At 35.9% G+C, this 23,105-nt stretch overlaps 1 protein-coding gene across 1 annotated transcript in view; it reads right to left on the bottom strand.

The window, feature by feature from the left end:
* Positions 1–23,105, bottom strand: part of CXXC4 (CXXC finger protein 4) — a 270,656-nt gene that overhangs the window by 79,659 nt on the left and 167,892 nt on the right. The window lies entirely within an intron of this gene.

The following is a 23,105-nucleotide window of genomic DNA, read 5'->3' as shown; positions in this document are numbered from 1 at the left end:
TTGGAATGTGAAATTGTGCAGCATATGGAAGACAGTTTGGAGTTTCCTCAGAAAGCTAAGTATAGAATTGCCACATTATCTGGCAATCTTGCTACTAAGTATATAAGAACTGAAAGCTGGGACACAAATAGACATTTCCAGAGCAATGTGCATAGCAGCATTTTTCACAATTACCCAAAAATGGAAGCAGCCCAAGTATCTCTCAACCATTGAATAGATAAACAAAATGTGATATACACATACAATGGAATATAATTCAGCACTCAGAAGGAGTGAAGTCCTGATGCATGCAACAATGTACATGAATCTTGAAGACATTAGATTGAGTGAAATAAGACAGACACTAAAGGACAGATTTTATATGATGTTACCAATATGAACTAATCATAATAAGTTAACTTATAGAGTTAAAATTTAGAATATAGTCTATGAGGAGAAAGAATACTTAATTTGTGCAACATTTCTAATTAGATTGCTTGTAAATGTTTCAAATTGGATAGAGATGATGGTACCATTTATTGTGAGTGTAGTTAACAGCATTGAATTATGTGTGTGATTGTGGTTGAAAGGGAAATTTAGGGCCATGTGTATCACTAGAAGGAAAGCTAGAGTATAAAACATGGACTGTATAATACAGTGAACCCTGTTGTGGGTGATGAATGTGGTTAATAATACAAATATAAGAATGTTCTTTCATAAACTAGAGCAAATGCATATCATTATAACAAAGTTTTAATAATAGGGTGGTATATGGGAAAATATATATAATGCCAATTGTGGACAATAGTAAACAATAATATTTTGATATTCTTTCATGAATTGAAAAAAGGTAGCACCACAATGCTAAAGAATAATAATATAGGGGTATAATGGGTATGATTATTTTTCTTCTTGGTTAATAAAAATGTTCTAAAATTGATTGTGGTGATGAATGCACAACTTTGTGATTGTACACTTTGGGTAGATCATAAGGTGTGTGAATGTATCTCAATAAAAGCTTTTAAGAAATATAAATGGTTTATATGTACTGCCAAATTTTTTTGAAGTTCCCTTTGTATGGGCTCACCAGGGTGAAGTTCCAATTTTGGAAGTTATATAGAATAAAATGTAAACTATTTATTTAAACTTTAAAATTAAGCTGCAAGATGAGAAAGAACACATACACACACATACACACATATATAACTTCTGTTCTCTTCAAAACAGTAACTTAAGTATACTATGAAATTATTTCTCCTTTTATCCACTGTATTTAGATACTTAATGGAAAGGGAGAATAATAAAAGTGATTTGAAGTCGAGTTTGGTGAATAAAGGGAGATAAGTGAATAGATAAATAATTTGGGGCTAAAACCTAGATATGACTATAAAGAAACTAATGATATTCTGTACCTCAATGAGTCATTCTAAAGACAGCTGTATATAATGATTTTACCGGAATACTTTTAGCACAGTTTATGACTAGGATGCAGATACTCACTTAGACACATTTGTTTCTACTATTAGTAAAAATTAAAGTTTATGATTTTATCAACATGGCTATGGATATAGTTTCAGGCAGGAAATTTTAATAAAACATTTCAAGAGAGTTTTCAAAATGTGGGTGGATGAGTTAGGGAAACAGAAATAATAAAGTTTTAATAAAGAAAATTGTTTACCCAGCTGTTGGATGGTGGTAAAGCATAAATGGTTACTGAAGGAATTTAGAGATCAATTACAGCAGAAAGTAAATTATTAGTTCTTAGAGATGGGAAAACCAAAGGTAGAAGTGGTGTCTTCAGGATTTGGGAAGAGAAGTCATGTGTATCCCAGGTTTAGACCTCTGATGGGAAGCTTCACCAAGTGGTTATTTAGCCATAAGTCACTTCGTTTTTAGAGCTCAAGATATTATCTTTTATATTTGTATATAATGAATATAATAAGAATGAATGGTGATAATTACTTCAATAAAGAGACAAGAACAACTTCATCTATCTTCCTGAGAACATGTAACTAAATTTGATACAAATCAAGACATTTTCTCTTCAAAAACTGAAGATACAAAACCCAATAGCCATTCTGGTTGATATTGATTCCTGTTTTAGTTTAAACACATTCTAACTTTAGACTTCCATAACCAAAATACAAAATGTTAGAAAGTTTTTCACCATCCCAAATCCCTTAAATAAAATAATAAGAATAAGGAAAATGGAGGAAAAATTGGTTATATTATAACCACGTACATTTAATAATACAGGAAGAAATTTCCCGTTGATGTTCTAGTCCTCATTTCTGGAACTGGTTATGGAGTTTGGACATTGTGCCAGTTTGAATCTATTTAAAGCTGTTTTAACCCTGGTCCAATCTTGTGGGAGATTTCTCATTTCTCCTGATCCTGATTCAATACTGTAGGTTGGAACGTTTTAATTAGATTATCTCCACAGAGATGTGACACACTCAATTGTGGATATGACCTTTTGATTAGTTGAAGATGTGACTCCACCCATTCCAGGTGCTCTTGATTAGATTACTGGAATCCTTTAGAAGGGCAAACAGATTGGGGACATCCAGAATTTACAGAGCCAACAGAAATTTCAGAGCCTACTGAGAGAGAGCTAACAGAAACTTGAGAATATAGATGACACAGATGCTGATACTTGGAGAACAGAGACGCAGGTGTTTGGAGATGCTTGAAGCCCAGCAGACATTGTCATGAGATGTTAAGCAACCCACAACCTAGAGAGAGCCAAGGAAAGCCAAGAGATGAAAAGTCAGCCCTAGAGAAACAAAGTGAGTAATCACCACAGGAACAGAGGCTAAAAGCAATGGATCCCAAGAGCAAGGGAACAGCAGGTGCCCGCCATGTGACTTCCCAGCTGACAGGTATTCTAGACCTCTGGTCTTTCTTGAGTTATGATAACCTCTTTTTAGTGCCTTAATTTGGACACTTTCACTTCCTTAAACTGTAAACTCATAATTTATTAAATTCCCTTTATAAAAGTCATTCCTTTAGAGTATACTGCATTCTAGCAGTTTTAAAATTAATACACACGTCAATTTTATGTTCCTTTCCATTCAGCAAGGGTCTGAACTGTTCAGAAGGTCTGACATTAAATATTATTATCATATATTGAAGATCCAAGAGTAGTCCTAGAGAAAACCCTGGGATTTGGACATATTCTTTCATATCTCTAATCTGTAGCAGCAATTAAATATTTCCTTGGTGATCTGGAAAAATCACCCTAACAATACAGCATCTGTCTTCTCTGCCTGATAATTTAGAGCTCAGAGAAACTCCTAATAAATACATTTTAATCTGAAGTTACAAGTCAGTGGAACCACTGTTGGTGAAGTTTTTTAAAAAAGCATAAATATTACTGTTTCAGAGAATCAAAGTATTGAGTTAAATTAAACATTTCCATTCCAAGGACAGGATTTGGGATTATAGTCTCTTCATAGTCCTACAAATGTAAAACACCTCAGCCAAGGCACTGGAGCAAGAAATTATCTGGCATGTAAACCACAAAAACATGTAAAAATATCTACAGTTTTGTCAAACTAGTCTTCTACAAATCTGTCTGTTGGTTTTGTTGTGTCATCATTGTTTCTAGTTTTGCATTATAATGTGTGGACTATTAAGTATTTCCATCACACTCTACTAGGGTGCGTATGCCTGCACAGTAGAGTATAATGTTTTGATACAGGAACATGGTTTTTATATTTCAGTGGGATAAAGAAGAAAAGGCAATCCTTATGAAAATAGGATGAACAGGAAAGAGAATTTTTTCCTCTAACATGCTAATGAAATGTGAGCCTGTAGTTTTGTTAGTTCAGTGATGTGAAAAATAGAAAATTTATACCATCTGACCTCATAGGCCTTCTTTACTCATAAAGAGCTACACGTAAAAGGCATATCTGAAATTGAAGGCATATGCTGGAAGGGATGGAGACATTTGTTTGTATTCTTGCTTTTTTTTTCCTTAGGCCTAATTTTAGGCTTAACCTATTCTTTGCTTGGTAAAGTTTCATATGAACAAATCCCCACTGAGGGCTCTGCCTACTGCTTTGGTTGTCCTCACTGCTTGTGACAATATCAAAAATTCTTGCTTTTGCTTGTCTAGATTTTTGAATTGTATTCTGAGCACAAACACTAAAAAACAGAAAACACTATGCAGAAATCTAACAGGGACAATGTGACACTAAATATGAAGGAACAAATGTAAGAAATTCTTTTAGAGTGACACTTAGAAAAATAGCATTTAATAGCATGAAATGAGATCTTCTGCTTTAGTTTGTTAAAGTTACCAGAATGCAATATACCAGTAATGGAATAGCTGCTAAAAAGGGAATTTGTTAAGTTGCAAGGTTACATTTCCAAGGCTGTGAAAATGTCCAAATTAAACCACCGACAAGAGGTTACCTTTTCTCAAAAAAGACTGATACCATCTGGAACACTTCTGTCAGGTGGGAAGGCATGTGGCTGGCGTCTGCTGGGGTCTCTGGCTTCTTGATACCACTCTCAGCTGGGAAGGCACATGCCAATATCTGCTAGCTTTCTCTCCTCATTTCATAAGACTTCCCAGGGGAATTTTCCTTCTGCATCTCCAAAGATTTCTGACTACATGGGCTCTGTCAGCACTGTGGGCTCTAAAGCTTTTTCCAAAATGATTCCCTCATAAAGGATTCCAGTAAGCAACCCCACATTGAATGGGTGGAGACACATCTCCATGAAAACCAACTAATCAAAAGTTACCACCAACAATTGGGTGGGTCACATCTTCATGGAAACAATCAGAAAGATCCCATCCAACAATATTGAATGAGGATTAAAGAACATGACTGTGTGGGGTACCCAACATTTTCAAACCGGCACAGCTTCCTTTTCATAAAAATTTTCTGACACCCAAATCAAAGACTGACGCTTATCTATTTTTGTTTCTTCAAGTTTATGAGTAGTAGTCTGAGGGTGACTCCATAATAAATCTAAAATGTTTCCTAGCTCCAATCACTGAAAAGGCCTAGAGACAGTGATCAATTCAGAATCAACCATTACCCTTAATGCCCAGTGTGGCAGGAGTTACAGATAAAAATGATTGGTCGCTACTGATGATTTGTAAAATTGAATGATCAATATACAAAATCATTTTTCAATTTTCTCTAAATTTACATAGGTTTGAAAAATAGAAAATAAAATACAGTAAAGAAAAATGAATGACCTTAAAATATGATCCAAATATGAGGGAGAAGGGGCAGAAGAATATTGTTGACTAAATAAAGCAGCCAACAAAAAACCGTGATGGGAGAATTAGCATTGTGTAGTTATTGACAAAGGTGCTCAGAAAGCATAGCCCTGGTCATGAGGCATATGGCGAACTAGGGGTGTAAAAAAAATCGTATGACACAATTTGCCTACCTTGTGTCTGGTGTCATCTGTATTCATTTTGTATCTGTATTCAAATAATTGTACGTATGCATTTTGTCCACAGATAGCAAGCTTTTGACTACAGAATAAAAAGGAAAAGACTCATTTTGGAGATTGTTAGAATTTTCTAACTTGCTAACCAAGAAAATAAATCTGATAGAGTAAGTAGGCTTCAACACTTCATTGGGTGTCACATTTTCTTCATGCGGCACATTATTGCAAATATGATTTGTCAATAGCTAAAATAGGTTTGAATTCAAAAGTGATTTTCATCAAGAACAACCAGTTCCTCCCAGGTACTTAGGAAATAGGCAGCTGATAGTGGTAAGTGGCTGTACCTGTTTAATGTGCAGAGAATAATGGTCCAGCTACTCCTAGTGGGGGCTGACCAGGATATGACAAGAAATCCTTGTGAAACAATATTGCCATATTAATGCTTATTCACTTTCATTACATTTTAAATTTGAAATTTTCAAACATATATAAAATTAGAGAGACTAATAAAATGAATTTCATTTATTCATCACTTTTTTTTTTTTTTTTTGGCATGGACAGGCACCAGGAATCGAACCCAGGTCTCTGGCATGGCAGGTGAGAACTCTGTCACTGAGCCACCATCACATCACTCTATTCATCACTCAATTTTAACCACTATTAATATACAGTTAAAAATGTTTTAATCAATCCCGTCACACTGGACTGTAGGGTGTTTTATTATTCTTGGGTTTCTCATTGTTTCTAGGCTCAATGGAGAGAGTTGCAAATGAGGTATTTTAAAATATTTTTTATTTAGAACAATTTTAGATTTACAGAAATATCGTAAAGACTGCCCAGAAATTTGCCATATGCCCACATCTAGTTTCCCAATTATGAACCTCTTATATTAATTTGATTCATTTATTATCATTAAGGAACCAATATTAACACATTATTATTAAAGTCCATATTTGATTCAGATATCATTAATTTTTACCCAATCCCCTTTTTTATTTTCCAGAACCCCATTAGCCTACTATGTTGCATCTAATCATCATGTCCCCTTTGGCTCTGCTTGGTTGTGACAATTTCTTGGATTTCCTTGTTCTTGACAATCTTGACAATTTTGCTCTACCTTGGAATTGATAAACTGCATTTCTCATGATAATGTTGGAGTTATATTCTGGGTAAGGAAGGCCACAGAGATAGTATCATTTTCATCACATTACACCATGGATACATATTGTCACCACTTCTTATCACTATGATGTTGACTTTGATAACCTGACTGAGATCGTGTTTGTCAGGTTTCTCCACTCTGAAGTTATTCTTCTTTTCCCCCTTTCTATACTGTTATCATTGAAAAAGGTCAGTATGCATAAACCACAGTTAATGTGTGGGGAGATTATGCTCCACCTATTTGAGAGTGATTATATTCATAAATGATTAGGAATTCTTTTGCATGCTCAAGTTGTCTATTTTATTCTATTTAGTTGTTCAATCATTTCTTTATATATGGAATTGGTAATTTTTGTTTTTATACTGTATAATATGCTAATACTATTTTATTTTATTTTATTACTCAAACTGTTCTAGTTCAGCCATTGGGAACTCTTAATTGACTCCTGTATCCCTTTGACATGCCACCATCATTAACATTTGCTCTTTTTAAAATACTTCTTTGTACAATGCACCGGGCTTATTTTATACACTTCCTGCCCAAGAATAAGAATCAGACATTTCTCCAAGAATCCCTGGTTTCTTTTATTGGAGAATAGTAGTAGAAACCCCTATCATCTAGACTCTAGGTGTGCTTAGTGCTACTGTGTGATATTGGTAGAAGGATAGACATGTAGATCAAGGGAACTGAATAGAGAGCTTAGAAATAGTCCCACACAAATTTGTCCTACTGATTTCTGACAAAGATGCAAAACCAATTCAGTGGAGATAGGTAAACTTTCAACAGGTGGTTCTCTAGTATTAGATACCCACAGGGTCAAAACAAACAACTCAAGTCTTATACCTCATACAAAAATGTACTAAAAATGGATCAGTGACTTAAGATGTAAAACACAAAGCTAAAAAACTTCTAGGAAAAAAAAGTAATTTAGAAAATAATCAGGATCCAGGACTATGAGAAAAGTTATTAGAATTGACAGCAAAAGCAAATCCATAAAGGCAAAATTAACTGGATTTATCAAAATTTAAAATTTTGCTCTGAAAAAGACCATCTTAAGGGGATGAAAAGACAAGCTGAAAATGGGAAGAAAATATCTGCAAACTACAATTCAAAAAGGACTAATGTCTAAAAAATATAAACTCAATACTCAACAGGAAAAATAAACAATTTAACTAGAAATAGGCAAAAGACTCAAAGAGACATTTCATTGAAAAGAATACTCTGATGGTAAATAAGTACATGAGGAGATGGTCAATGTCATTAGCCATTTGAAAAATGCAAATTAATATCACAATGAAATACTACATACTTATAAAATGGCTAAAATGAAAAATAATGACATCACCAAATACAGATGAAGATGTGAAAAAATTGGATCACTCATACATTGCTGATGGAAATGCAACATGGTACAATCACTCTGGAAAGCACTTTTGTAGTTTCTTAAAAAAAAAAAAACAAAAAACTAATCATATGCCCCAGCCATTGTATTCTTGGGAATTCATACGAAGAAATGAAAATTTATATTCATGACAAAACATGTACACAGATATCTATAACAGTTTAATTAATCATAGCTAAAAATGGAAACAATCCAGATGCCCTTCTATAGGTTAATGATAAACAAACTGTTGGTCCATCCAACCCATGGAGTACAATTCAGCAATAAAAAAGAACAAACTTTTTAATTTTTTTGGCATGGGCAGGCACCAGGAATCGAACCCAGACCTCTGGCATGGTAGGTGAGAACTCTGTCTGCTGAGCCATCATGGCCCACCAGAGAACAGATTTTTGACACAAGCAACAACTTGGATGAATCTCCAGATAATTGTGCTGTGTTAAAAATGCCAATGCAAAAAGATTACATACTTTATAAGTCCACTTCTATAACATTCTTGAAATGACAAAATTATAAAAATGAAAAACATATTATTGATTGCCAGTTAATGAAGGATTTTCATAGGAAGGGTGTGGATTTGGCTTTAAAAAGGCAACATGAAAGATGTTATTTGTGATAAATTTGTCTGTATCTTGACTATATCAATTTCAATATTCTGGTCATGATACCATAATATAGTTTTGCAAGATGCTACCTTTGAGGGAAATAGCATAAAGGGTATATGGAAGTTCTCTGTTGCTTAATAATCTGCATGAAAATGTATAATTATCTCTAGATAAAAAACATAGCTATCTTATTATGAAATTTTTATTTCTCTGTTGAATAATATAGAAGTGTACTAGTGAATGCCCAGACACTTGCAATAATTTTAATCTCTTGAAATTTTCTGAGGCTTTATTATGTCCCATAATAGTAAATTTAGTAAATCTTCTTTTTGCATTTGAAAAGAATATGAATTCTGTTATCATTGTACTTGGTGCTATGTATTTGCAAATTAAGTCAATTTTCTTGTTTCCTTCCAACCATCTCTATCTTCTGTTTGTGTTCTTATTTTCTTACTTTTACAGTGTCCCAGCTGAGATTCAGCCCTGCATGATCAGAGAATTGAGATTATTCATGGCACTAGGTACTGTTGAAGGAGAATCTCCTCTTATCTATAAATCAGTATAAAGGGAAAATAAAGTTGAAGGGTTCAAGATATTTCTTGAAACTCTGAAAATTATTCTTTGACATTGAGAGTAGATATGTAGCTTTTTAGGAGTGAGTCTTCCGTGCTGCTGTTGATGATGATGGTGATGATGTTATGATGATGTTTCCCTTAGATCTATGAAGTGAATAAGTATAGTAAAAAGCAGTTACTGGCCAGTGGAAAAGAAAATGCCCAGCTATAGTGTGCATTGGAATGTCAAATGTCACACTGATGTTAGTAAGGCTCCTCTTTTTCTCTTTTTTTTTTCCTTTTTCCAAAACAAAAGGGAAGTACCAGCAGTCAACATAAGCAAAAAAAGGGGAGGGGGGAACATAGCCTCCAATGGAACTCTCAACCACAATACATCCTCCAGTCTGTAAAAGATAGGGAAGTAATAAAAAAAATTCCCTATGCCCAAAAGATTTATAGTTCTCTATCAAAACAAGGACCTGCGAGAGACTTGTAGATTATATTATGCCCATGTCTCAATTTCCATTAAAGTAAAAACACCTGCTTGTTAAAAGACATGAAAATACATGCCACCAAGCCAGTTAATTGCAATAAGCTAAGGGAAATCAGTCAGGAGAAAGAGGAAAATCTGGCTCTATTCCAGAGGAGGCTAATGGTAGCTTTAAAATGTTAATAATGTATTAGAGGATTCCAGGAAGATGGTGTAATAGGATTGGCCCAGTTAAGCCCTGCTCCAAGGAAAATAGCAGAGAAGGGATGGGAAGACAACTGGGATGTTGATTCCAGTGTATAAGTGATCTGGGAGAGTCTTCTATACCACACAGGGAAGCTCTGGTTTCAAAAGCTGAAGAAAGGAGACACAGAGAACCAGAGATTGTCTAGCTAGTGCAAACAGCCTAAAATGTCTGTTTTAAAATGGAAGCCCATAGCCCTCAGGAGTGCATCGACAGGGAGAATGGGACAAGGAAGTAAGACAAATCATGTTCCTTTTACACGTTATACTCGCGCACACTGCCCTTGCCTGTGATTCATGATTCAACTTGAAGGAACAGAATATCACTAAGCATATCAAGATGAAGACAGATAGACCCAAGCCTAATGACCAAATTAAAACACCAGAGGAAACACAGACTTTGGAACAACTAATCAAAGATTTTCATATAACTCTACTAAATAAAATCAGTGGGATGGTTAATGAAATAAATTGAGAGAATAAACAGAAAAGGAGCAGATATCACAGAGATTAAAGATGCTGTAGACCAAATCAAGAAAGGAGTGGTATGATACATTTAAGATCCTGAAAGAGAAATGTTTTTTATCAACAATTCTGTACCCAGCCAAATTGTTCTTCAAAACTGAGAGAGAGATTAACATTTTCACAGACAAACAAATGCTGAAGGAATATGTCAACAAAAGACCAACCCTACAAGAAATACCAAAGGGAGTTCTGCTAGTTGAAAAAAAAAGACAGGAGAGGGAGGGAGGGAGGTCTGGAAGAGAGCACAGAATTGAAGAGCACCAGAAAGGATAACTTAAAGAGTATTAAGAGAAAGAGGAAAAAGGATATATAGATCTGACAAATAAAACCCAAAGGATACCATGGTGGATTCAAGAAGTGCCTTTGCAGTAATAATTTTGAAAATTAATGGACTAAACTTATTACTTAAAGCATACAGGTTGACAGAATGGATTAAGAAATATAATCTAGCTATATGCTGCTTACAAAAAAACTCATCTAAGTCACAAAGAGACAAATAGTTTGAAAGTGAAAGGATGGAAGAAAATGTTCCACACAAGCAGAAACCTAAAGAAAGCATGAATACCTATACTAGTATCAGACAAAATAGGCTTTAAATGTAAAGACATCATAAGACACAAAGAAGGACACTATATTGTAAAAAGGGACAATTCAGCAAGAAGAAATAATAATCATAAATGTCTATGCTCCCACTCAAGGAGCCCCAAAGTACATGAGATAGACACTAGCAAAACTGAAGGGACAAATAGACATTTCAACAATAATAATACACTACTCTCCTCTATAGATAGAACAAGATAGAGGATCAACAGGAAATAGAGAACTTAAACAATTTGAAAAATGAGTTTGACCTAACAGACACATATGGGTTGTTACACCCAAAACACCAGGATATACATTCTTTCTAATGCCCATGGAATGTTCTCCAGAATAGATTATATGCTGGGGCACAAAACAGGCATTTAGAAATTTAAAAACACTGAAGTTATTCAAAGCACTTTCTCTGATCACAATGAAATGAAGCTGGAAATCAATAACCACCAAAGAAGGAGAACTTTCACAATATACGGAGATTAAAGGACATGCCCTTAAATAATTGGGTGGGTCAAAGAAGAAATTGCTAGAGAAATTGGTACCTATCTGGAGATGAATGAAAATGAGAATACACTATATTACAACTCATAGGATGCCGAAAAAGCTGTGCTGAGAGGAAAATTTGTTGCCCTAAATGCCTAATTTAAAAAAGAAGAAAGAGGGTGAGCCATGATGGCTCAGCAGGCAGAGTTCTTGCTTGACATGCCAGAGACCTGGGTTTGATTTCCAGTGCCTGCCCGTGCAAAAAAATAAAAGATAAGAAGAGGAGGAGGAAGAGGAGTTGAGAGTTCCTCCAATGGAACTCTCAACTACAATACATCCTCCAGTCTGTAAAAGATAGGGAAGTAATAAAAAATCCCCTATGCCCAAAAGATTTATAGTTCTCTATCAAGACAAGGACCTGAGAGATACTTGTAGATTATATTCTTCTTATGATTTTTTCTATAGTTCGTCCATGTAAGCTGTTATGTCTCAATTTTTGCTCTTTTTTCTTTTCCTCGAATGGGAGCATAGACATTTATGATTATTATTTCTTCTTGGTGAATTGTCCCTTTTGACAATATAGTGTCCTTTTTTGTGTCTTATGATGTCTTTACACATCATAAAGGAGGAGGAGGGGGAGGAGGGGAGGGGGAGGGGAGGGGGAGGGGGAGGAGGAGAAAGAGCAAAAATTGAGACCTAACAGCTTACATGGACGAACTATAGAAAAAATCATAAGCTAACCCCAAAGCAAACAGAAGAGAAATAACAAAGTTTAAGGCAGAGTTAAAGGAATGAGAGAACAAAAGAACAACAGAAAGAATCAATAAAAGCAAAAGTTGTTTCTTTCACAAAATCATAAAAGTGATGGGCCACTAACAAGATTGACAAAGAAAAAAAGAGAGAGGATGCAAATAAACAAAATCAGAAATAAGGGTGGGTTCATTACCACAGATCATGAAAAAATTAAAAAATCATAAGAAGATACTATGAACAACTATACACCAACAAAGCAGACAACTTAGATGAAATAGACAAATTCCTGGAAACACACAAACAAGCTACACTGACTCAAGAAGGAATAGAAATAGAAGATCTCAACAAACCATTCACAAGTAAAGAAATTCAATCAGTCATCAAAAATTTTCCTACAAAGAAAAGACCAGGACCAGATGGCTTCACAGGGGAATTCTATCAAAATTTCCAAAAAGAACTAACACCAATCCTGCCCAAACTTTTCCAGAAAGTTGAGGAAAAAGGAACAGTACTCAATGCATTTTATGAAGCTAATATCACTTAAATACCAAAACTGGGTAAAGATGCTATTTACAGGTCAATTTCCCTAATGAACACAAATGCAAAAAAATGAAAAAATTCTCAACAAAATACTAGCAAATCAAATCCAACAACATGTTAAAAGAATTATATACCATGACCAAGTGGGGCTTATACCTGGAATGCAAGGATGATTCAACACAAAAAAAAAATCAGTTAATGTAATACCACAAACTAACAAATCGAAAGGGGAAAATCACATGATCATCTGGATTAATGCTGAAAAAGCATTCAACAAAGTTCAAACATCCTTTTCTGATAGAAACATTTCAGAAGACAGGACTCAAAGGTATCTTTCTCAGTATGATAGAGGGCATATTTGACAAACACATAACATCGTACTCAATGGAGAGAGACTGAAAGCTTTCCCCCTAATATCAGGAATGAGACAAGATGCCCACTGTCACCACTATTATTCAACATTGTACTAGAAGTTCTAGTTAGAGCAATCAGGCAGGACAAAGTAATAAAAAGCATCCAAACTGGAAAGGAAGAAGTAAAACTTTCATTATTTGCAGATGACATGATACTATACTTAGAAAACCATGAAATCTACAACAATGTTACTTGAGCTAACAAACAAATTCAGCAAGGTGACAGAATATAACACTAATGTGCAAAAACCAGCAATGTTTCTGTACACAAACAAAGACCTGAGGAACAAATTAAGGAAAAATTCCAGTCAAAATAGCAATTAAAAGAATCATTTGTCTAGGAATGAATTTGACTAGGGTACTTAAAGGACTTGTACACAGAAAACTATATGACATTGCTAAAAGAAATCAAAGAAGATCTAAATAGGTGGAAAGAAATTCCATGCTCATGGATGGGAAGATTAAATGTAGTTAAAATGTCAATTTTAAATACCCAAATTGATCTACAGATTCAACACAGTACCAATCAAAATTTGAACAACTGACTTTGAAAACTTGGAAAAGCTAGTTACCAAATTCATTTTAGCTAAAAGCATCCTGAAAAAAAAAAAAAGAAGAAGAATGAATGAATGAATTGGGAATATTAACATTCCCTGATTTTAAAACTTATGATAAAACCACAGTGGTCAATGTAGCATGGCATTGGCATAAAAATAGAAATATTGGCCAATGGAAGCCAATCAAGAGCACATGAGCATATTTCCTGTATACATAAAGAAGTCATATCATTCAACAGCAGAAGAACAATCAACCCAATTATAAAATGGACTAGAGATATGAATAGACATTTTTCTGAAGAGCAAATACAGATGGCTAAAAACACATGAAGAGATGTTCATTCTCATTAGCTACAAGGGATTTAAATGTAGACCAAGACTACAAAGAGATATCAACTCAAATCTATAAGAATGGCTGCTATTAAATGAACAGAAAACTACAGATGTTGGAGATGTGGAGAAATTGGGACACTTATGCACTGCTGATAAAAATGTATAATGGCACGCCTGCAATGAAAGACAAAGCTTGGTGGTTCCTCACAAAACTAAATATCAAGTTGCCCTATGACCTGACAATACCACTACTTGCTATAAACCCAGAAAAGCTGAAATCAGTGACACAAACAGACACTTGCACACCAATGTTCATAGCAGCATTATTCACAATCACCAAAAGATAGAAACAACCCAAGTTCCCATCAATAGATGAGTGGATTAGCAAAGTGTGGTATGTACATATGATGGAATCTTATGCAGCAGTAAAATGAAACAATGTCCTGAAGCCCATGACAATATGAAAAAGCTTTGAGAACATAATACTGAATGAAATAAGTCAGACACAAAAGGATGGATTTCACTTTTATGGCCATGGTAAAGGAAAAATCAGAGTCTAATAATACAGAATGTAGGGGCCCTAGAAATACACAGAACCTAGAGATGGGTGAACAGTGAGTAATTGAGGTTGAAAATTAAATATAAGGAGGGAAATGGGGCAGTGCAAGGGTGGTTCAGTGACAGCGAATTCTCAGGTGAGAATTGTTGCCTGCCATGACAGTGACCCAGCTTTGATTCCCAGAGGCTGCCCATGCCAAAAAAATTAAATATAAGGGAATGGATACAAGTGAAGGCAGTTCATTAGTGGGTCTATAAGTAATGTTGCCATATTTAAAGTGAACATGATTGTATAGACCCATGTATCCCACTGATTAATACTACAAATATAAATAATTTCTTGCATTAACTATTGAAATGGTACGTATTTTGTACAAAAAGTGTATTCATTTGGGATGTAGGTGAGAAACTGCTATTGCATGCTTTGGACCATGTTTAACAGAAAATCATCACCTGTATCACAGAAATACCAGTGGTAAATATTGGGGGGAGGGAAAAGAGTTAAGGGGTGGGTTAGATTTTTTTTTTTTTTTTTTTTTGGTGAAGATGTGTTTATTGTTTATCATTCTCTAGGGAACAATGAAATTATCTAAAATTGAGAGTGTTGATGGACAGTTGACTTTGGATATTTTACATGATGCTCAATCAATAGAGGTGGCTGAAGGATGCACTAACTGAGAAGGAGATTGGTGAATAATGCTATATACATATGATCAAATATTGTACTGCTACAAAAAGGAATGAAGTTATGAGTCATGTAACATTGTGAATGAACCTATGGAATATTTGGTGAGGCAGAGTAAGACAGAAACAGAAGAGCAAATATTGTAGGGCCTCATTTAGAAAATATTAATAAGAAAACAGTGGCCTAGACTGTAAGCACTTATACCAGTCACATTTAGTTTGGAGTGGTTATTTGTGGATTTTGAGGAGCTGGTGTTTTATATGTGTATAACCTGGTATTTAGAGACAAGAATGAAACCAATGAGGTAGGCATTAAGGTAATTCAGAATACAGGGGTATGGTAGACATTGTCTATATTTTAGAACCTCATCTACTCTTTGAGAGCAAAAGAAGAAAGGTTTATTTTGTCCAGAACCTAAATTTTCTGTGGCACATACTCTTACTCAACCTGTCTGGATAGCTCATTTAAATAATCCAAACACAGGGATCCCAGAATAAGAATGAGGGCCTTTAATCCTGTATAGCTTAATGCAATGCCTGGATAAATCCCGGAGTATATTAAGTAGATAATCAAAAACTATTGGCAAAGTCCCCTGAGGGATGGGAGAAAAAATGTGTAACTATTAAGCTTTACCACCAGGGAAAACCCTGATACTGTGTCAAACATTAGGGGCACCCAAATCAATAGGCCAAAACCTTGATCTTGAGGCTTGGTCTTGTTAAGCTTGTGTATGTAGCAGAGAAGTTTAGCCTACTGAAAGCCATGCCTAAGAGTTAGTTATGGAGGACCTCTTTTGCTGCTCACATGTGGCCTCTCTCTAAGCCCAACTACTCCCAGGGATGAGCCTGGTCCTGGTACTATGGGATCAGCAATGCCATCCTGACCAAAAGTGGGAAAAGAAGTGGCACAAATAAGGTATCAGTGGCTGAGAGAGTTCAAATAGAGTTGAGAGGCTACTCTGGAGGTCACTCTCATGCAAGTTTCAGTTAGACATCACTACCTAACATAACCTGCCAAACCAAAACCCAAACCATTCCTATTAATCCTAAAGAACACCCAGGGCATTATATAAGATTCTACAAAGGTTCCACTAGGGTAACTTTTCAGAAACCTACTACCTCTAGATGGGTCGCTGATTACCAGGTAGATCCTGAAATGCAGACGGGTCAGCCTCTCTAGGCATCGACTAGTTCCATCTGCCTATCCCATATTATTGACAGCCTCCTCCAACATGAAAAAGTTAGAGTGGCCATAGCTCAAATACCCCTAAAGAGTGAGAAAAAGACCAAAAGTGGTGGTGAAGTTATACAGAGAGGGTAGCTTTTGACAAATGAGTTTATTGCTGAATGATTATATTGATATTTCTTTTATCCTCCAGTATCTTAGAGCAACTACAAGTAAAACCTTAAAATTGAGGAACTGTAACCCATAGTAATCTCTGAAATCTGTTCTACAACTATTTGTTGCAATGTGCTTTGAAAACAATATGCAAAATATGGTTTTTTGCATATATAATACTGTTCACAAAAAAAATGAAATAAAATTCTCAAAATAAAAATGCTACTGGTGGTATGATGATGTTTCAATGGCAGAATTCTCATCTGCCATGCCCAAGACCCAGGTTTGATTCCTCGTAACTGCCCGCGTGAAAAAAAAAAAGAAGTTACTAATATAAGCCTGAATTCCTGGGAAGATTTTGCTGGGCACACATTTCATCAGCCAGTCTGCCCCTGACATTCAGAGAAAGCTGCAAAAGCTCTCCATGGTTCCACAAACTCCCACTAATGACTTATTAGAAACTGCCTTTTCTATCTTTAATAATTGAAACAAGGAGGAGAAGAAGGGAAACAGAGGTAAGCAGAAGGCCAGAGAACAGGCTTAGCTTATTTCAGTCACTGTTAACAGTGTCCTGTCCTCTCAAGGTCATCCAACTTGTGGCTCCAAGCCTCAAAGCTCTTGCCTCAAGTGCAATTCAAAAGGCCACTGACAAAGAGGGTACCAAAACTTTGAGATAACCCTCAACCTCAGGACGTACTGGTGCCTTGCCCCAGCTGCCACCAATATGGGCTTTGAATGCAGGGACTATACTGCCTCCTGAAGAGGGGCAAGACATCCCCTCAAGCTCTACTCCAGGCATGTGAAGAAGTCTGAGGATACCTGAGGCTGCATATGGTTCTACTGACTTTACATCTGAACAACTTAGAGGAAGCCCAGGTGACACTGTATGTGACAGGTCAAATTATTAATTTTCTTAATTAACACTGAAGCCACTCTGTCCTAAACTGCCAGTCTGGGTTTACCTCCACTCACACTTGCCTGGTTATGATAGTTGATGTTAGGCATGGGGTCACTAAAGAATTCCACATGAGATAGCGAGTTAAAGCTTAACGGGTTTACTGAGAGTAAGAAAGAAACAGAGAGCAAAGGGAGAGCAGGCAGGTGGGAACAAGTGAAACCTGCCAGTGAAAGGAAAGGAAAATGGCTCCAACTCTCTTTCTGACAGCCTGTGGTTTTAAAGGAAAAAAATGTTCAAGGAGAGGTGGGGTGTGATGTGTGGCTGCAGTCATTACTGGGAAATATCAGGCTGGTGCAGACCATGACTTCATGCTCATGGTTAGCTGGTCAAGGCTCTGGTGGGTGGAGCATTGGCACATTTGTGTTAACGATCTTGCCAGCACATCAGGTCCTGTCAGAGAAGCTGCTGAAGGAGAGAAACTGAAGGGCCCCCCATGCCACAGAATTCATTTTGCATGCCATTTATTTTCTAAAACCTGATAGTTGTTGATGAATCCAAAAGTAAAACATATACTGATCTCTCCTTTGTAAGCTTGAAGACATACTAGTGTCCCATCAATCTCATTGTCCCTGAATGCCCCATTCCCTTCTAAAGAGTGATCTTCTTCACTCCCTGGGGGCCACCTTAAAACTAAAGCCAACTAGAGTTTACCTCCTCCTTTACCCTAAAGCCCCTACTAAATCAAGTCTTTTTGGAATCCCAAAAGAAAGCCTTAAGCAAATAACCAGTCTATAGAAGATGAAGGCATCCCAGGGTGAACCCACTGAATAGTGCCTACATTCAAGTTTTCAGTTCCAGATCTTAAAACCTCATTTTTTATATCCATATTCACCTTAACTCTCAAACCCTATTTACTTTTTTTTTGAGGGGGTGCATAGTCCAGGAATTGAACCTGGGTCTCCCACATGAAAGGCAAAGCGTCCTACCACTGAACCACCTGTGCACCCTATTTGCTTTTTTTCTCTCACACATAAGTTAAAGTTTTAAAATATGAATTACCTATTTGCTTTTAAATAGCAGGAACTTAATTCCTGCTATTCTTGCCTACTCACTGAAACAATCCTTCCCCATTTGAAATAATCCCTGTATCTCTAAAAATTCCTTAGCAGCAGACCTTGCTTACCTCAAGCTGCCTCAGCACATGGTCTTTCAAAGTGCTGACCTTATAAACTAACATATTTCTAATATGGAAATAAATTTTGTAGTCAACTGTTGACTACAAGCCATGAATGGATATAGAAAGATATACACAATTTTAAAAAAGCAAATTCTGTCTATCATACTCAATGCAAAACAAATTTGATAAACCAGTTTATAATTTCCTTTAAAAATATCTTTTGTGTAAAACTGTTTATGCATACAAATCTAGAATTAAGTTTTCTCTGTAAAATAATGTAAGTTGTTAGTCTACTCTTTTTAATATGTAATTTTGATGAGATAGATTCACATACCATATAATCATCCAGACTGTACAATCAATGGTTAACAGTCTCATCATAGAATTGATGTTCATCATCACAATCAATTTTTGAATATTTTCATTATTGCAAAATAAAAATAAAAAGGAACACCCAAAACATTCCATACCTCTCCTACCCCCCCATTGTTTATTTATATTTTGTCTTTGTTTTTTTCTTACTCATCTGTCCATACACTAAATAAAGGAAGCATCAGTCAAAGGTTTTCACAATTGTATGGTCACACCATGAAAGCAATTATAGTTAGTCCATCATCTTTGAGAATGAACCCTACTTGAAGACAACTTAATGGTTTTAGGTGTTTCCTTCTAGCTATTATAATACACTAAAAACTAAAAAGAGATATCTATATGATGCATAAGAATAATTTCCAAAATGACCTCTCCCCTCTATTTGAAATCTCTCAGCCACTGAAACATTATTTTGCTTCATTTATTTTCCCTCTTTTGGTCAAGAAGCCTTTCTCAATCCCATGATGCCAGGCCCAAGCTCATCCCCAGGAGTTATATCCCATGTTTCCAGGGAAATTCACACCCCTGGAGTCATGTCCCATGTATGGGAGGAGGGCCATGAGTTTACCTGCCAAGTTGTTTTAGAGAGAGGCCACAACTGAGCAACAAAATAAGTTCATGGGGTGACTCAGGCATAATTATAAGTGGGCTTAGCTTCTCCTTTGCAGGAGTAAATACTATTAGAGAAAGCCCCAAGAACGAGGGCTCAGCCAATTAAATTGGAAGCCTCCAATATTTGTAAGAATATCAGGAATTCTCCAAGTGAGAAAGTTTAATATTTCTACTTTTTTCCCAGTCCCTCAAGAGGACTTTGCAAAAACTTTCTTATTTTCTACTCAAAATACTCCGGGATGTATCAGGGCATCACTCCAATCTGTACAAACCAAAAAGAGCTCACTCCCTATTCAAGTTCCATTGTAATTATGCTGTACAACAAACCAAATTAGATACTGTGCTGCAGAAAATATGAAATTGTACCAAATCAACATCTTTTCCTTTGGTCTCATACAGAAGTTGAAGTTTTAAAATACAGTCAATGTAATTCTTTACACTAGTCTGATTTATCTTAGTCCTAAGTAAATCAGCTTCATATTTCTAGTTCAAGTGTTATCTCTTTTTCAGCTTTTTAAACAGTTGTTGTATGAGGTAATGCTGACTTTCATAGTTGTAGATCTCTAGTTCTGCGTCTCAGGTGTCACACATATACCTGAAGTTCCAGGGTTTGATGAGATTATACATAAAGAGCTCAGCATCTCAGAATTTAGAAATAACCATTACAACTAAGGAATAGATGTGAACACTGTAAGACCTTACAGTCTAGGAACCTTTACAAAAGCCTCCCTCTGATAACCTATTCTCTCAAATTCAATTCTCAGAGTTTGAACATTATAGTTAGCCCATATTAGTTAAGTGTTATTTGTCTTTTGGTTTCTGGTTTATTTCACTCAACATATTGTCCTCAAGTTTCATTCTCCTAGCTGTATGCCTCACAACTTCAATCCTTCTTGTAGCCACTCAATATTCCATTGTATATATAAACTACATTTTGCCCTTCCAGTCATCAGCCAATGTACCCTTAGGTCACCTCCATCCATTGTTAATCATGAATATAGCCACCATGTCCGTTCGTGCCCCTACCTTCAGATCTTCCAAGTATATACCTAACAACAGGTTTGCAGGATCATGTGGCAAACGTGTACTTAGCCTCCTGTGGACCCACCACACTGTTGCCCAGAGGTGCTGCACCATTCTACTTCCCTACCAATAGTGAATAGGTACATCTCTCTCTCCACATTTTCTCTACCACTTGCATCTTTCTGTTTATTTCTGAAACAGTTCCATTCACACACTGTACAGTCCATCCCAAGTAAACAATCAATGGTTCCTGGTATAATCACATAGTTATGCATTCGCCACCACAATCTATATGAGGACATTTCCATTTCTTCTGAAAGAAAGAAGAGCAGAAAAAAGATGAAGAATAAAAAATTTAAAAATTAAATTAAATTAAAAGAAGAAACAACAACAATAACACCAAGAATCCCATACACCTTCCTCATATCCCCCTCTTACTCATATTTAACTTTGGTATATTGCCCTTGTTACACATAATGGATGTGTATTGCAATGTTAGTATTAACTATAGACCCTAGTTTGCACTGAATATATTTTTTTCCATATACCATCCCATTTTCAACACTTGCAATGTTGACATTCAATTTGTTCTCCCTCGTGTAAAAGAATTCTTATATTTGTACATTTAATCATCATCATCTATGCTATGCTTTTCCAAGTTACACAGTCCAGTCTGTCTTCCATCTTTCCTTTGTCATTCACCTTCTTCTTTCAACCACACTCACACTCAGCTTTTTTCAGTGTCCTTAAAGTATATTGTGCTACTATCAGATGGTATTGTGCTATCCATTTCTGGATCCTCTGTTGAATATTCTGTATTCCTTAACCCTCAAATGCCCAATCTCTGCCCTCTTTCTATCCTGTGATAACCAGTGTTGTCAACTTGAACTCTCAAAGTTCACTCATAAATGCTAGTTCATATTGCTGAGACCACGTAGTATTTGTCCTTTCATTTCTGGCTAATTTCACTCAATATTATGTCCTCAAGGTTCATCCACATTGTTGCATCTGTCATGAGTTTATTCTGTACCCTTATTGTAATCTTCATTCATCCACTCTTCTCCAAACCTCTTTCTCTTGTCTTTTCCTATCTGCCTGTAGTGTCTCTTTAATATTTCTTATACAGTGGGTCTCTTGTTCACAAACTCCCTCACTGTGTTTGTCTGAAAATATTTGAAACTCAGACTCAATTTTTTTGTCTCTGTATGCTGGATGGTGGGGGTCACATTTCATTCTTTTTCCATGTGGGTATCCCCTTATTGCAGCACCATCTGTTGTATTTTTTTGTTTGGGTTTTCATTTGTTTGTTTTGTTTTTGTTTCTTTTTGGAAAGTGCATGGGCCGGGAAGTGCATGGGTCAGGTCACCTGCATGGCAGGCAGGATTCTACCACTGAACTACCCTTGCACCCCACCCCCCTCATTTTTGAAGGACAGTTTTGCTAGATATAGAATTATTCATTGGCACTTTTTCTTTTTCAGATCTTAAATATATCATACCACTGCCTTCTCTTGCCCTGGGTTCCTCCAGAAAAAATCATAAATAGTCATATTGAGCTTTCCATGTATGTGATAGGTCACATTCTCTTGCTGCTTTCAGAACTCTCTCTTTACCTTTGACATTTGACAATCTGATTAGTAAGTGTTTTGAAGTAGGTTCATTTGGATCTATTTTTTTGGGGTATGCTGTGCTTCTTGAATCTGTGTTTTTATGTCTTTCATAAGAGATGGAAATTTTTCAGTGGTTATTTCCTCCATTATTCTTTTTTTTTTTTTACATGGGCAGGCACCGGGAATCAAACCCAGGTCCTCTGGCATGGCAGGCAATCATTCTTGCCTGCTGAGCCACTGTGGCCCTCCCTCCTTCATTATTCTTTCTGCCCTTTTTCTTCTCTTCTTCTTGGATACACATAATACATACATTCAACTGCTTCATGTTGTCATTCAGTTCCCTGAGATGCTGCTCACATTTTCCCATTCTTTTCCACATCCATTTTTTGTGTGTGTAGGAATTCAGATGTCCTGTCCTCTAATTCACAAAATTTTCTTCTCCTTCTTCAATTCTGCTGTGGTAAGTCTCTATTGTATTTGACTCTCATTCCCATAAATTCTGCCATTTGATTTTTTCAAACTTTCAAATTCTTTCTTATGGTCACCCAATGTCTCCTTTATATCTTTCACATCTTTTGTCATATCTTAACCTTGATTCCATTGATTTGGAATTTCATTTGATTTAGCATGTTTGTTTAAACATGTTTAATTAGTTGTTTCAATGCCTGCATCATTTTGAAGAACTAGTTTGTTCCTTTCTTCATTTTTCCTAATATGACGGTAATTTTTTCTTGGTGTCTAGGCATCTGATTTCCTTGATTAATTTATCCTGGAAGTCATTTTCACTC

The sequence above is a fragment of the Tamandua tetradactyla genome, chromosome 24 (genome assembly GCF_023851605.1).
Source record: "Tamandua tetradactyla isolate mTamTet1 chromosome 24, mTamTet1.pri, whole genome shotgun sequence".
NCBI lineage: Eukaryota > Metazoa > Chordata > Mammalia > Pilosa > Myrmecophagidae > Tamandua > Tamandua tetradactyla.
Note: the sequence above shows the minus strand (reverse complement) of the source record. Positions and strands in the feature narration are given on the sequence as shown.